This window comes from Equus quagga, chromosome 15 (assembly GCF_021613505.1).
Source record: "Equus quagga isolate Etosha38 chromosome 15, UCLA_HA_Equagga_1.0, whole genome shotgun sequence".
Classification (NCBI taxonomy): domain Eukaryota; kingdom Metazoa; phylum Chordata; class Mammalia; order Perissodactyla; family Equidae; genus Equus; species Equus quagga.
The window spans coordinates 78,542,587-78,557,818 of NC_060281.1; positions in this window are offsets into that span (position 1 = coordinate 78,542,587).

Below are 15,232 nucleotides of genomic sequence, written 5' to 3' on the forward strand. Positions count from 1 at the left end.
GCCCAGCGCTGCAGCAGTTAAGTTTGCACATTTTGCTTCAGCCGCCTGGGGTTCGCCGGTTCCGATCTCGGGTGCGGACATGGCACCGCTTAGCAAGCCATGCTGTGGCAGTTGTCCCACATATAAAGTAGAGGAAGATGGGCACGGATGTTAGCTCAGGGCCAGTCTTCCTCAGCAAAAAGAGGAGGATTGATGGCAGATGTTAATTCTGCGCTAATCTTCCTTAAAAATAAATGAAATGATAATTGTACCTTCCTCACAGACTTGAGATTACATATACAATTTTTTGCATAAAATAGAATGATGACCTCAAGATCACCTGACTTCTACCTCATTCCTCTCTCTTTTTCTCCCCTCTCTCCAAACTCTTCAATGAGTTGGTTAGAGAGGGAGACTATAGTAGTGACTAGGAGGATGCACACTGAAATTATCTGCTTAGGTATTAATCCCGGCCCTGCCTTTTTCTGTTCTGCTGCCTTGGACAAATCACTCTTTAGGCTCCGTTTCCTCGTCTGGAAGATGGAGATGATAATCCTGGATCTGTGTTCTGTTTGTTGTGATTCTAAAGTGGGGTCACGTATATTGGCACACAGTAAGTGCCCAATAAATATCCAATATCGTTGTCATGAAGCAAGCTTCGGGATGGGACTCCTAGTCCATCCAATGCTCCCCTTTTTCATACGGATGATAAAGCAATTTTCTCTCCCAGGAACCTCATTACCCATGCGCTTTGACCACTTCAGGACTTGGCTCATGGGGACCCTCCTCTTCAAAGCTTCCCCTGAGACTTCTCCTCCTTATGTTTCTCCTTCAGTGTCCTGGGCTTCCTCCACCCATAGCTCTCTGCGCAAGGCATTGTTTGAGTCTGCTCTGCTGCTGGACTTAGATTCCTTGGGGGAGAGTTCCTGTGTTAATATTTGTGTTTCCAGTACCTTGGACAGCACCTCACACCTATTTGGAGCTTTGTTTTTGTTGGGAGAATGAAATGAAGACACCAAAGACTTTAGAGCAGCATTTCTCAAAGCTTTTTTGACCATATTCAATAGTAAGAAGTGCATTTTACTCTTCAACCTGGTGGTGCGTGTGTGTGCACGTACACAATGAGAAATAAATGTTCATGTTTGTTTGATATTTGTTTCATATTTCAGTGCACACAACGGACTCTGGTGATTTCTCTTCTCTCCCTTTACTCTTCATCTATTTAACTTTAAACACTTTTTCCTGTGATCTACGAACTTCAATTCAGAACTAATTGTTATGAGTCGAGAAGCAGAATCTTATAATGTTAAGAGAATGGAAGTTGGAAACAGATGGATCAGGGTTTGGATTCCAAATCCACAACTTACTGGTTGTGTACTCTGGGGACATCACCTTACTTCTCTAAGCCTCAATTTCTTCATCTGTTAAATGGAGCCGATAATTTTATCGCCTATTTTACCTTTTTTTGAGATCTTAATGAGATTATATAGGTAAAGTATTAAGCACAGGGCCTGGCATCTAGTAAGTGCTTCACAAATGGTGGTCACTCCTGGAATCCCTGTATGACTTTACCCTCTTCCCTCTCAACCTTCCCAAGTCTTCTTATCCTCTCGATCTTTTCCCTCAGTCTTGTTTATCTCTCCAAGACCTACTTCACTGACAATGATCTCACCACTCTCAGAAGCATAAGAACGAGCAACACCCCCCTACACATACACTAGTTCACAGTGTTGTAGCCAGACACCAAAGCATGCTGAAAAGGTGATTAGCTGGAAGACAGCAGAAGTCCCATCACTCTGACACAAGGAGTGAAGGAAATACCCCATGGTATGGAATCTGCCATCTCCCTAATTCCTCCTAATACTGATGGGAACTATTCAAAGATCTTATATCTAATGTAATGTACATTGCTACACCTAATGTAATCCCTCCTCCAGAGAATTGATGGAGCCCAAGAACGTCTCTCCCATCTCCCTACTCCCCAGAAATTTCAATGCATGGGATCCTGGCCAGCATGAAAGAGAGGGCAAAGACTACTGTATAAATCACAGTTACACCAGGAATGCAGTCACCTGTCTCTAGGGCCTCAAGATGCTTGGCCATCCCTTGTTGGAGAATGTCATCAAAGCTACTCAACATGACTTCACTGCTGCCCTGTTATACTACCTCTTTGGCTTAGAGATCTCCTTACTCACAAACCAATGCTTCTGGAGGCAGCAGAGGAAGGCAGAATGGCTCAGGTTCCATCACGGAGAATGGACGTGCACCATGGCAGTTTTCATGTGGTACCTCTTACTATGGTGCCTGAGTCAGGAGGGCCCGATTCTAACACAAGCTTTGCCACCAACCAACCGTGTGACCTCAGTCAAGTAACTTCCCTTCTCTCCCCTTCCGTTTCCTCTTTGGTAGAATGGGGATACCAATAATATCTAAAATTACTCCCTGTTATGTTATGTGAGAAAATGAAATAATGCAAGTCAAGTATCTGACATTTTTAAATCCTCAATAAATTTCATAATCATCCTCCTCACTGTTGTTGCTGCTATTGTTTTAATTAATGATAATTAGAAATGAACACTTTAGCTTCTGAATTACATGCAGAATATCTGAGGAGTGCTTGAGATACCACATCCTCTTGACAAGAGAGAGCCCCATTGTTCCTGTGGACTGGCAGTCTTGTTACCTCCCAGCAGGAGACTTGAGATGCATTGACATGTGCTTGGTCTTAGGCCTACCAGGAAGAAGGAAGCAGTTCTTTCATTCCACGTACTAGGTGGTTTCTAACTCCTGCTGAATTGGGCTAGAATGGAAATAGTGGCTCAGAGGAGAAACACATACCCTCACTTCCTTTTTTCTCCTATGGCCTCAAACTTTCTCTCATTCCCAAAATGGACTGATTTCATTGCTCTCCTACCTCCTTCCCTTGCATGATGAGTTTCTTAAGGCCAGATGCTCTCACTTTTTATTCTACTCCAATGTCATATGCTTAGCAGTTAGCAGAGCTCCATATATCGTGGCTGAATTTGTGACCCCCTGATTATCTGGCATTTGCTTTCTCTCCTCCAACACTGCCCCATGTTTATTTTTATTTAACTAATTAGCTTTAAGAGCAGAACTTTAGCAAGCTCTATCAGCTAATGTCTGTCTGTCTGTCTGTCTCTCTCTCTCAGTGATGCTGAATTTCAGCAAATTCAGAGATGAGGTGGCCCTGTTATCTTCCAGGACAATCCTATCAAAGTAGAGCCAATTTAGGTCTTCTAACAGTCTAAGAGAAGAAATCTTAAGGACAAATTGTTCATGCTAAGCTTGTTAGAATCTTTAGATACAAATGGTCAAGTCTTGCTCTGTGTGTACTTCCTTCATAAACTTTGAAGGAAAGAATCCCATGTCCTGATTTTGGTTAGCACTGAAATGACCAGGGGAGGGAACATACAGCATAAAGAATGATAGCAATTTGAGCACCCACATAATTACCACTCAAGGCAAGAAATAAAACATCGCCAACTCCAGGAGCTCCCTATGTATACTTCCTCCCTCCTCCCCAGAGTCAGCTACTATATAGCCTTATATTGAAACCACTTTATTGTTTTCCATTAGAGTCTTACCACTTGTGTCTGCATCTCTAAACAGTATAGTTTAATTTTTTTGAATTCTATATGATGAAATCATACTCTATGTATTCTTTATTTTTCTTCTTTCACTTAATGTTGTTTGAAAGATTCATCCGGGTTGTTGCATATAGTACTAGTCTATTCATCTTCATTGCTGTGTAATTTATTGTATGAATATACACAATGCATTTATTTATTCTTCTGTTGATGAGCAGTGTCATAATTTCTTTACATGTTAAGGTTGTTAGTGACATTTCCTATTATAGATAATGATATGATGAATATCTTTACAGATATCCATAACAATTTGCCCAGGACAAATTCCTAAATATAGAATTTTGGATCAAAAACTATGGCTACTTTTTATGCTTCCTCCAGAATGATTATACCAATTTGCACTTCCAGTAGCAAAGTACATTCCTGTCTGTGTCCTCACACTCCTGCCAAGCTAGCTGATTTGCATTTGTCTTAAATATGCCAATTTGATAGGGAAAAGATGTTCTCTCAAGATTGTAGGAATTTCCATTTCTTTGAGTATAGTGAGGCTGGGCATCCTCCCTCTTTTATATTTATTGGGTATTTGCATTTACTCTTTGGTGGATTGCTTTTTTACATCCTTTTGCCATTAAAAAAATCGATGCGTGTAGATTTTAATTACAGTTCACACTAGGGCTCAGCCCTGGTGAAGTGTCAGTTAGATATATTTCAAGTTGGAGTATTTGGAAAGTAGAGGGTAGATGGGAAGAGGGCGGGGACTTCTTAGTGGCCTGTACATCTCAAGTGGATCTGCCAGGCAGAGAATAATTTGGAAGCTTATTGTTCAGAAACCAAAGAGGACAGTAGTGCATTCAGCCCCATGCTGGGAAGAAAACAGTACTTCCTGGACCCAAGGCCATTTGCGAACAAGGGATCCTGCTTTAATTGAATCTGCCTTCCACCTCCTTTGTGCCCAAGGAGTCTCTTTATGATGATGACTGCCTGGGCTTCAGGAGTAGGATGAGAGCTGTGGAAAAAGAGAGAATATGTGTAGCCGGGCTTGAAGCTTAGGATTTGAATTACCAGCATCCCCATCTGAATTTACGCTTCTTTCTTTTGTTCTCCCTGTCCTCATCCTTTCATCAACAAACATTTATTAGGCCCCTACAATGTACCAGGCAGTATACTAGATGTCAGTGGTCTTCTGTCATAGCCCTGCAGTGGTTCCCCTTTCCGTAATTGGCAACTCCATCCTCCCAGTTGTTCAAGTGTAGAAGCTGACAGTCATCCATGACTCTGCTCTTTCTGTAATATGTTACAGCCTATTCACCAGCAAATTCTTTCAGCTCTACCTTCAAAATATAGCCAGAATCCAGAAAATAACCCAAATGTCCATCAACAGGTAAATGGATAAACAATATGTGGTACCTCCATACAATGGAATGCTACTCAAGACTAAAAAGCAATGAACTATTGGTACGTGCAACAACGTGAGTGGATCTCCAAATGACTATGCTGATGAAAGAAGCTAGACATAAAAGAGTACTGTAGGATGCCATTTATGTAAAATTTCAGAAAAGTCATCCTAATATGTAGTGACAGAAAGCACATCTGTGGTTGCCTGGGGATGGGAGGAGGCAGAAGCGTTACTCAGGGCCATGAGGAGACTTTTTTGGGGGGATGGATATGTTCATTATCCTTATTGTGGGGTTGGTTTCACAGGTTATACATATACCAAGGCTTATCAAGTTATGTTTTCAAGTATGTGCAGTTTATTGTATGCCAATTCTACCTCCATCAAGCTATTAAAAAACATATACAGAATCTGACTGCTTCTCCCCAGCACTGTTGCTGCTCCTTCATCCAAACCTCCATCATCTCTCACATGGTTAATTGAAATAGCCCCACGACGTGCCCTTTCGGCACTGCTCTTGCTTCCTGACACACTCTTCTTAACACAGAGTCCAGAGCGATGCTTTTAAAAGGAAGCGAGGTCATTTCACTCCTCTATTTAAAACCATACAATGGCTTCCCATGGCTTCCTATCACACTGAGAGCACTTATCGCCGTCTGACATACTGTGTACCTTACGAGTTTTTTGTCTGTCCTCCCACATGGTGACACAAGCTCCATGACAGCAGGTCCATTTTTATCCACTGCTGTGTCCCTAATGTCTAGAACAGTGTGCATCACATAGAAGGTGATCAACAGATATTTGTTGAATGAATCAAGGAATATGATAAAGACTCAAAGAGTTCCCAGACTACTGAGGGAGACATGGGTAAATATAGTTAAAATATAAGGCAATAAATTCTATGATAAAGGGACTCCCATTGGAGGCCCCTAAAGCATCTTGGGGTGAAGTCAAGGACAGCGTCCTGGGATAAGTGGAATCTAAATTCGACTTGAAAGATATGGAGGAAGCCATGGGGAAGAAGACACCGTTCCTGTCTTCAGAGGATTCCATTGGGTAAGCAAACATAATGGGCATATATCACACCATGTGATAAGTGCTTTATGGGGATAAGCATGGAGGCTGAGGGGCACAGTGGTGGGGGCCTACGCCAGCCTGAGAGAGGGTCTGGCAACACTAACAACGTTTCTTATGGTGGGGCACTTCCTGGTTGGGATATAGCCACTTCTTTTCACCCAATCTCCAGAAACTCACCTTTGGGAGACTGTTGTCTGGATGCAGTCTATGGCCCAAGGAACCAAGGAATTGATACAAGATTTGGGAAATAGTCATCAGATTTTCCCGTCATGCTTGCTTCCTTTTTATGTAAATTCTACAGCACCAATGTCCATCTAGTCTGGTCAATCTCCACCCTTCCTGTGCATCAGAACTACTGGAGAGCTTAAAAAAAAAGAGATGACTGGCTTCCCCTACAGACTGATCAAATCGAAACCTCCGGGGGCATAGCCTAAACATGGGTAATTTAAAAAACTCACTGTGTAGCTAGAGACCTGAGAACTACGGGTGTGATTCAAGAGTCGAGGAGAGTTGTCTTACTTGAAGTCCAGTCATTCATTTATTCTTTCATTTCATTCCTGCCTCAGTGCCTTTGCACTTTCCTTTCCCTTTGCCTGAAGTGTTCTTCCCTTGGTTTTATGCACATCTACTTGCTTCTCATTCTGTAAGTCTCAGTGCAAATTTCGATTCTTCAGAGAGGCTCTCTCTGACCCTCTCCCTTCTCCATCTAAAATAGTTTTCATCCACCCTGTCCACCTTGGCTATAATCTATTGCATCACCTGATTTATCTCCTTCACAGCACTTTTCACAACTTGAAATGATCTTATTTACTGCCGTATCCCTAGCACTAGAGAGACAAAGCCTTTCAATAGAGAGTGGAAAGATCTGACACACAGAAAGCACAGTGCCCTGCACATGGTAAGGATTAGAAAATGGTGGCAAGTATTATGAATGAATGAATTAATCATTTGGGGGTGGTATATGTGATGAAAAGGATTAGCTCTGGCTGCGTAGGAAATGTCATGAGATGCTACCTCATTTTTTAATAATCAGTTAGGTGCTAAGCCCCCGAAGGCAGGCTGTGTCTTCTCCATCATTGTACATCCAGAGCCTGGTGCAGTGCCTGGCACATAAGAAGATATTCTGGATTAGAAACTCTTTGGTTGCAAATAGCAGAGTCCCACCCAAGCTAGTATAAGCAGAAAAATGAATTTATTGGAAGGATAAAAGTGTCTCAGGGAACTCAAGGATGGGAAAGGAAGTTGGGCTAACAAGGAACTTGGACCAAAAATTAGAAAATGACCAGGGACCCAGCAGTTTCCCTCTGTGTCTCTCCAAGGCTGCGTGATATCTTTCTCTTTGCAAACTGGCTTTCTCTGCTCCACGGGTGCATGGATGTCCCCAGCCCAGGTTTTACAATGCTTTCCACTTCAAACGCCACACAGAGATTGAATATCATCTGGATTCTGAATTCCCAGGGAAGAGAAAATTCGATTGGCTTTAACTCCTGTCAGGCATTCACTCCTGGGCCAATCAACTGGAGCCAGAGGCGGGGGAATGGGATCACGTGGCCTGCTGCTCAAGAGACTGGAGTATCTCTTTGCAATATGAAGGTCTTAGCTCAGATTCTCCCCTGAAAGCTCACCTTGAGGGAAGGGCATGCATGCAAGTAGTTTGGTTGGGAAGAGATGCCAGGGAACAGGAGAAGGGGGATTTGGAAGAGTGGAATAGGGAGGAGGGAAAGCCGGTCCACAGGTGTGTTATTGAGCTAATGACTGATGTGGGCAACTGAGGCTTAACAGATATCTTCTGAGAATTGTGTAGAACGCAACTCTGAAACGCTTTCCTGAGAGCAGGAGAGGGAAGAATTTATCCATCAGCTCCTGTCCTCCACTGCTCAAGGGTTGCCCAAAGAGGTGTTAACTCCATCTCTTTTCCAGTTTTGTACGTTCACCAGAATGGCTCAGACAGCAGGAGGAACGTGGTGCAGCTGAAGCAGGGAGCTATCAGAATACACCTGTGGGCAGGTGATTTTCTGCAGCAATAGCTAGAGCCAAAGAGGGGCCAAGAGGATGTGAGATGGAGCAAAAAAATTCCCTGGCACAGGAGGTATGGGCAGGTTGTTTAAGAAGAGAGTATAAGTGTGGGTGGAAAACAATTCATATCTCTAGTCTCTGCTCAATGAATGTTTTCTGAATGAATAAAGCAATGAAAAATGATGAAAGGTTCTTGGAGGAAGCAAGATTTTAAGATCCCCTTCAGTGTCTGAAGGCTGAGTCTTGTCGGGGGCCATGTGGATAATAATCATTGATTCTTAAGTATTTTTCTACTGAGGAATATCCATTTTGTTGATGTCTGTGATGTTATAAGGAAGGTAGAGGACTTTTCCTCCATTTGGGGATAAGGAACAGACCTGGAGATGCTGAGCACTTTAGTAGAGGTGCACAATGTCAGCATCAGGGCAAAGTTAGTTTTCAGCCTGCTTTACCCGCTGCAAGTTATATGGCTGCAGTTAGACTACAAGCATATGCAAGTACCAACATCACCTCTCTTTTTGTACTCTCTCCTCTGTGTATAATTCAGCGCGGTGAATGCAGTGGTTGTTAAAACCTAAAGGACTTTCTAACTTAGTTTCATTATGAGTATGAATGCAACCCTCAGGACTCATCCCTATGGCCTTAACCAAACTTAGTCTTTCAAGATAGGAATTGACGAGATAAAGATCTGAATGGAGACTCCAGTCGGCGGAGGGCTGGGCTGACTCAGCCCTGATAAACCTGCCATCAGGAAATCAATACAGCTTTTTCAGAGTTGCCATTATCCAACAAGGAAAAAATTTCAAAAATAAATTGTGGCGTGGCATAAAATCAGATTAAGTAGATAATGGGTTTTGCTGACTTCGGGACCCTGTGGGGGACGATACAGGAGGGAGAGAATTAGTGATTTGACGAGCTAAAGTCTCTTCCTGCTTGTGCTATGCAAGTGTTTAGTCTCTGAACAAGACAGGGAGGACAAAGGCAAGAAAACAAATTCCAGTTTCTATTTGAATTTCACCCCGAAGCTGACCCAGCCCTGCCATCTAGGGTCGGCTCACCATTGGTGGGGAACTGGCAGAGCGGTTAACTGCTCCGGCTTTGAATCATGGGTTTTAACGAGCCTTCATCGTGCTGTGTGACATTAGGCTGGTTATTTCAACTGTCTGAGCCTCAGTTCCCTTATCTTGAACTAGGCTGCCCACTGACTGAGGCAGGAAGAGAGTTATTCCATAAGGGAAATTGTTACAATGTTGGGAGAAGAGAGAATGGATGTTGGGCAGGAACAAAACCATACGTGGGCACCATTTACCAATCTGGCTCTTTCTGTCTCGACTGCAGCATTTCCAGAACGTTTAAAAGTGTCCCCACTGAGGTCCTCTGTGGTTAAAGTTAATGTAAGTGCACCCAGAGCCAGGTGGCCTGATTGAGTCTAGAGAACAAGTGCAGGAACAGACTAGAGCTTACCCTCAGGGAGTATTCACCTGCCTCTCTGCTCCCCTGGGCTCTGCTCCCTACCTGGTTTCAGAGCCAGTTAGTTGTTTCTTCCTACCTGTCTCAGGTGACCTCTTTGGACTTTACCTCTTGCCTGCTTATATTACCACTAATCTCCAGACTGATCTGACTGTCCATTCTTAGTCCCAGCCCCTCCCTTCTGGTTAGCTCAGTCTTGTTAATAATGATACTCTAATTGTTGTTCAAGATGTGACTGCCCCCAAAATCAACCTGAGATGCTTCGTCTGGGCTGGGTGTCTATTCTAAGATACGCTCCTCCTTGTCACCAGCAGAAGCTCTTGTGGGTGGGTATGGTTGCTTTTTATGGAGGGCCCAGTTCAAGGGGGCACCACTTGCATCATAATCCATGTGAGTGGAGCACTCTGGAATTGTGCAACCCACAACCCCAGTGAATGCATGAAGCAGCTCTGCCTTCAGCAGCTGAGAAGGAGAAAGCTGCTTTTTACAATGTTTGCAAGTCATTGCAAGACATTTCCAAGTACAATTGGTCCTGAGGTCATGTCTTGCCCAATTCTGATGTTTTAGAATGCAGCAATCCTTCACCTACTGTGATGGCTTCGTAAAGTGTCAACTTAGCTAGGCTGAACTACATTTCCCAGAATCCTCTCCCTGGTATCTTTCCGGAGCCACAGTGAGATTTTTGTGAGAGATTTGAAATGCGGAAGTGAAGTGGCATCCATTTTCGTTTTCGTTCTGTAGGTCAGGTCAAGCACTTTTGTGGCTCACACATGTTGTCTCTGGTCCACCTCACTGGTATGGAGCCACTTTCCCATGCATCCCTCTTCAGCTTCTTTGACTCCTGGGCCAGGCATGTGTTGGTCCTGTGCTGAAGGGCACCAGCTTCTTCCTGAGGACACCCACATTATCAAGGTCAGAGGCAGTGAGAACCGACATGGGTTAGAGTCTGTGTCCTTGTGGGTTCTAGTTCATGCTCATGGATTCCAGCTTGTTCTTGCTCTCCCCCGCTTCACATCCATCTGCCCTTCGGGACTGCTTGCCCTGCAGATTCCAAACTCCAGCATCAGATGCAAAGACAACAACAGGCTTACAAAGACGGTTTAACCAATCACGAGTGAGTAAGTTCGCACGTGTGGGACAAATTCTTTAATATATATACCCCTCCTAGTGGGCCTGCTTCTTTGATTAATCCCTTTGATTAAACACTGGCTGATACACCCATCGTGGAAGTTATATCCTTGAAAGATACGTGCTTGGGGTCTTATTTTGGATTCCCCCAAAGCGGAACCCTGATATATGCACTTGAGGGCAGGTAGTGTATCTGGGAGCTGATCCCAGGAAGCAGAAGTGAAGGAGCAGGGAGAGTGAAATCAGAAAAGCCAGTAAAGAATTCGTTATTTACCGTTGCTGCTGTACAGTGGGCCTCAACTTCCCCAGGGCATCTGAGAAGTTTGCAGACTGCCTCCCAGAGGTCTCTGTTCAAAGTTTGGGAGGCAGGAAAGCTGAGGTCTTGATCCACTGGCTCCTGTTGCCCTTTTGAGGGTCGCCCCGAGGACGTCAACTCCCTCACGCTTTTGGGATTCACCTGCCTGAGGCTGAGCAGCTTCCTGCAGCTTTAGTGAAAGCAGCAAGGCAGGAAAGCAGAGAGGTTCTGCAGGTGCTTGAAACGGAAGGGTGTCAACGTGCCCAGGCTGCTGAGGCTGCAATCGAGGGTGAGCTGAAGGACTTTGAGCTGAGCACCAGAAGCACCTGTTATCCCTGGCAAAGCCATTGTTTGCAGGATCAAGTCTCATAGATGTTACTGGGTCACGAGGAAACAATTAAAATGGCATTAAAGGTATATTTAAAAGCCAAAATAAAGTTCCAGAGCTTTCTAACGTTAAAGATCTATTATGATAATACACACACAAAAACTTTTCCCAACTCTCACTCTGCCACCCCTTTACCTTCTAAATTACTTTCTTCCACTATTCAGAAAAAAAATTTTCTGCAGTCCTGTTCTCTGCTGAGGTGGATGCTTCTCAAGCTTTCCAAGCAGCCCCTTCTAGCAACCCAAGTGAGGACCACAAAAGAGCCCATCCATAGCTCTTTTAAGATGAAAACAACCCTTCATGTTTAAAAAAATAAAAGACTGGTACACACGTAAAAACGTGGCAGCTCAGCATCTTGGGGACAAGACTGTGACCACAAGGGGTTATTGATTATCTTCATGGGCAAGGGTCAGAGGCCTGGTGGTTGGGTCATGTCTGGTATTTAACACCTGCATTTGGTTATCGTCGGGTCAGCTGCAATTTCTCATCCTCATTTTCCTACTTGATGGCCTTCATGTTTTGTTTTCTACTCCAGGCCCAGTGAGAAATCAAATCATCTGTCCTGATTTCAGCTGGGGACTCTGACACCTGCTGGTACCAGGCTACATATTAGGCAGGACAGCATCCCAATGGGAAAGACACTGAGGAGGACAACCTCTTAGGCACACAGAGTTTCCATTTTCCAAATGGGTGCGCACTTGGATATCCAAATGGATACCAGTGGGTGTCACTGGATACCCAGAACCTCCCTCCCAGGTAAGAACATCAGTGATGACTCTCCATGCGATAGATGGGAGACCTGAGACCCTGACAGAAGAAATTAATTACATGTCATCTTGAAAATCCCAACGAAGCGTTCACGGCCCAGCGCACAGTAGGCCCTCAATAGTCATTTGGCTATTGTGAGGGGCAGTTAAGTATCATGGTTAAGAGAACAGTTGTTGGGGTCATGCCCTGACTCTGCCTTTCACTAGCTAAGGGTGTCTTAACCCCTCTGAGCCTCAATGTTGCTGACTGTAAAATGGGAATAGTAAGAGCACTTGTGTGTAGGTTGCTGAGAGGACTCAGATCATGAGTTGCGTAAAGTGTTTGAGAAATAGTAGAAGTAACTGATGATGATAACGAAGAATTAGCCTGACCTGGGCACCTGCTTGCTTAGGTCATTCTTCAGCTACCTGATCTCTGAGAGTTCAGCAACCTTCTCATCCACTGGCAGGTAGATGGGAGCAGAGGGCTAGCTCCCAATGCTGTTTTTCTGGCTTGCTGATAATTGTTTCTTATCCGAGCCAGTGTATTATTGATTCACCATTGATCTTTGCATGGGGCCAGGGAAATTCTTGGGCCATGAAGACAAAGGCGGCATTTTCCAGCCCAGCTGTCCCTGGTGGGTGTCAGGGGCATCACCTGCTGGCTTGATGGCTGGCCTCTGCCTTGCTTGGGACAACTTCTTAATCAGAGCCAGCCGCCCCCAATGGCCCCCTCCCACTTGCGCCCCTTTATTGCTTCCATCAACCCTTCCCTTCCTGGCTCCATTTGACCTTTAATAAGCACCGCTTTTCTGCAGAGCTGCGATGAGTTATTGCCATGTGAGCAGTTCCCCAGGGCAGGCTACCTCCCCAGCCCCTGGCCTCACCGCAGCTTGTAAGGGAAAATTACATTTTGATCTACATTCCCCATTTCCATTCTCTGTCCCCTGGCTTTGGAGACAAAAGGAAGAAAAGAATGTTTTCTTGTCCCCGTCTCTCTCTTGTCTCCTCCTGGATTTGGGGCATGTATCATTTCCTCGCTTCCTTTCCCTCTCTCCCTATTCTGTCCTGATGGTCAGTTGGGGAAGAAAAAATAGCCTGGCCAGGAATCTTACCTAGGTCATCTAGGTAAGACACCTGGGTCATCAAAGCCCCTGAGGTCAGGGCAAGGTGGAACCTGAAAGTCAGCAGATGGACTTCAGAAGGATGAAAAAGCCATTCTTCCTCAAGCCTTGTGTAACTGCCCCAGACCAGGCAAGTCCCTGTGATTAGATTGTTCTCCTCACACCCTGCCCCACTTCTTTCTCCTCTCCCTTTTTAAGAATTGAGATAAAATTCGCATAGCACAAAACTCACCCCTTTAAACATTTTAAAGCATACGATTCAGTGGTTTTCGGTATATTCACGATGTTGTGCAACCATCACCACTATCCAATTCCAGAACATTCTCATCACCCTAAAAGGAAACCCCGTCCCCATTAAGCAGTTACTCTCCATTCCCTCCTCCCCCAGCCCCTGGAAACCACTAATCTACTTTCTGTCTCTGTCGATTTGCCTCTTCTGGACATTTCATATGAACAGAATCATACGGTAGGTGGCCCTTCGTGATTGGCTTCTTTCATTTAATGCATAGTGTTTTCAAGGTTGATCCATGTTGTAGCATGTATCAGGATTTCATTCTTTTTTCTGGCTGAATAATATTCCATTGTATAGAAATGCTACATTTTGCTTATCCATTCATCCGTTCATGGACATTTGGGTTGTTTCCAACTTTTTGCTATTATGAATAATGCTGCTGTGGACATTTGCGTACAAACGTTGTTTGAACACATATTTCAATTCTCTTGGGTATGTAACTGGGAGTGGAATTATTGAGTCATGTGATAGCTCTATGTTTAACATTTGAGGAACAGCCAAACTGTTTTCCACAATCAATGCACCATTTTGCATTCTCATCAGCAACTTACAAGAGTTCCAGTTGTTCCACATCCTCCCCAACAGTTGATAATTTTCTTTTTTTTACGTTAATATTCTAGCCATTCTAGTAAAGTGAAATGGTATGTCTTCTGGTTTTTATTTGCATTTCCCTGCTGACTAGTGATGTTGAGCATCTTTTCATGTGCTTATTTGGCCATTTGTATATCTTCTTTGGCCGTTTCTAAATTGAGTAGCTTGTGTTTGCTGGTATTGTTGAGTTGTAAGAGTTCTTTATATACTTGTGTGCTAGACCCTTATCAGATACCTGGTTTGCAAATATTTTCTGCCATTCCATAGATTGTCTTTTCATTTTCTTGATAGTGATCTTTAATGCACAAAAGTTTTACATTTTGATGAAGTCCAATTTGTCTATTTTTTCTTTTGTTACTTGCATTTTAGTTTTCATATTTAAGAAACTGTTGCCTAATCAAGGTCATAAGGATTTATGCCTATACTCCTTCTAAGAGTTTTATAATTAACTCTTATGTTTAGGTCTTTGATCCATTTTGATCTTCTTTCTCAAGATTGTTTCACCAAGTCTTTGTCCCAGAGCTCCCTGTTGGGCTTGTAGAAACTTTATCAGCTCTGCATTGGGGTCTAATGCCTCCTTCTGCTCAATCCAGCTTCCTCTCTTTCCTGTTCACATGAATAACTTCCCAATAACATTTTTGCTTTACAAACTCTGTCCTGGCATCTGATTCCTGGGGCACCCAACTTGCAGAAACTCCCAGTGTCTGGCATGTTGGTTGGTACATCAGTAAAGTCCTAGAAACCTTTCCAAACAAACAGAGAGAATAAAGACATTCTTAACGTGGAGCTTTGGGCATATGAGAAGACCTCAATCGTATTGTCAACATCCGGTATAACTTTTCACCATTGACCCACATAGCATGGTGGCCAAGGATAGAAATTAGTGAGGCATCACCTTTTGAAGACATTTTGGCTAAATAGAGCCTGTTGATAGTGAGGTCAGTTAGGATGGTAAAAGGCCTAGAATTATGTCATCTGAGGAGTGAGTGTTACTTTGGGAGAATAGAAATCCTCAGTGTGGACTAGTGTGGCCAGAACAGAATGAGAGAATAGAGCAGTAATAGGAAATGAGGCCAGAGAGCTGACTTCAAATTTGGAAGGCCAAGACTTTTCCTCTGCTGCTCT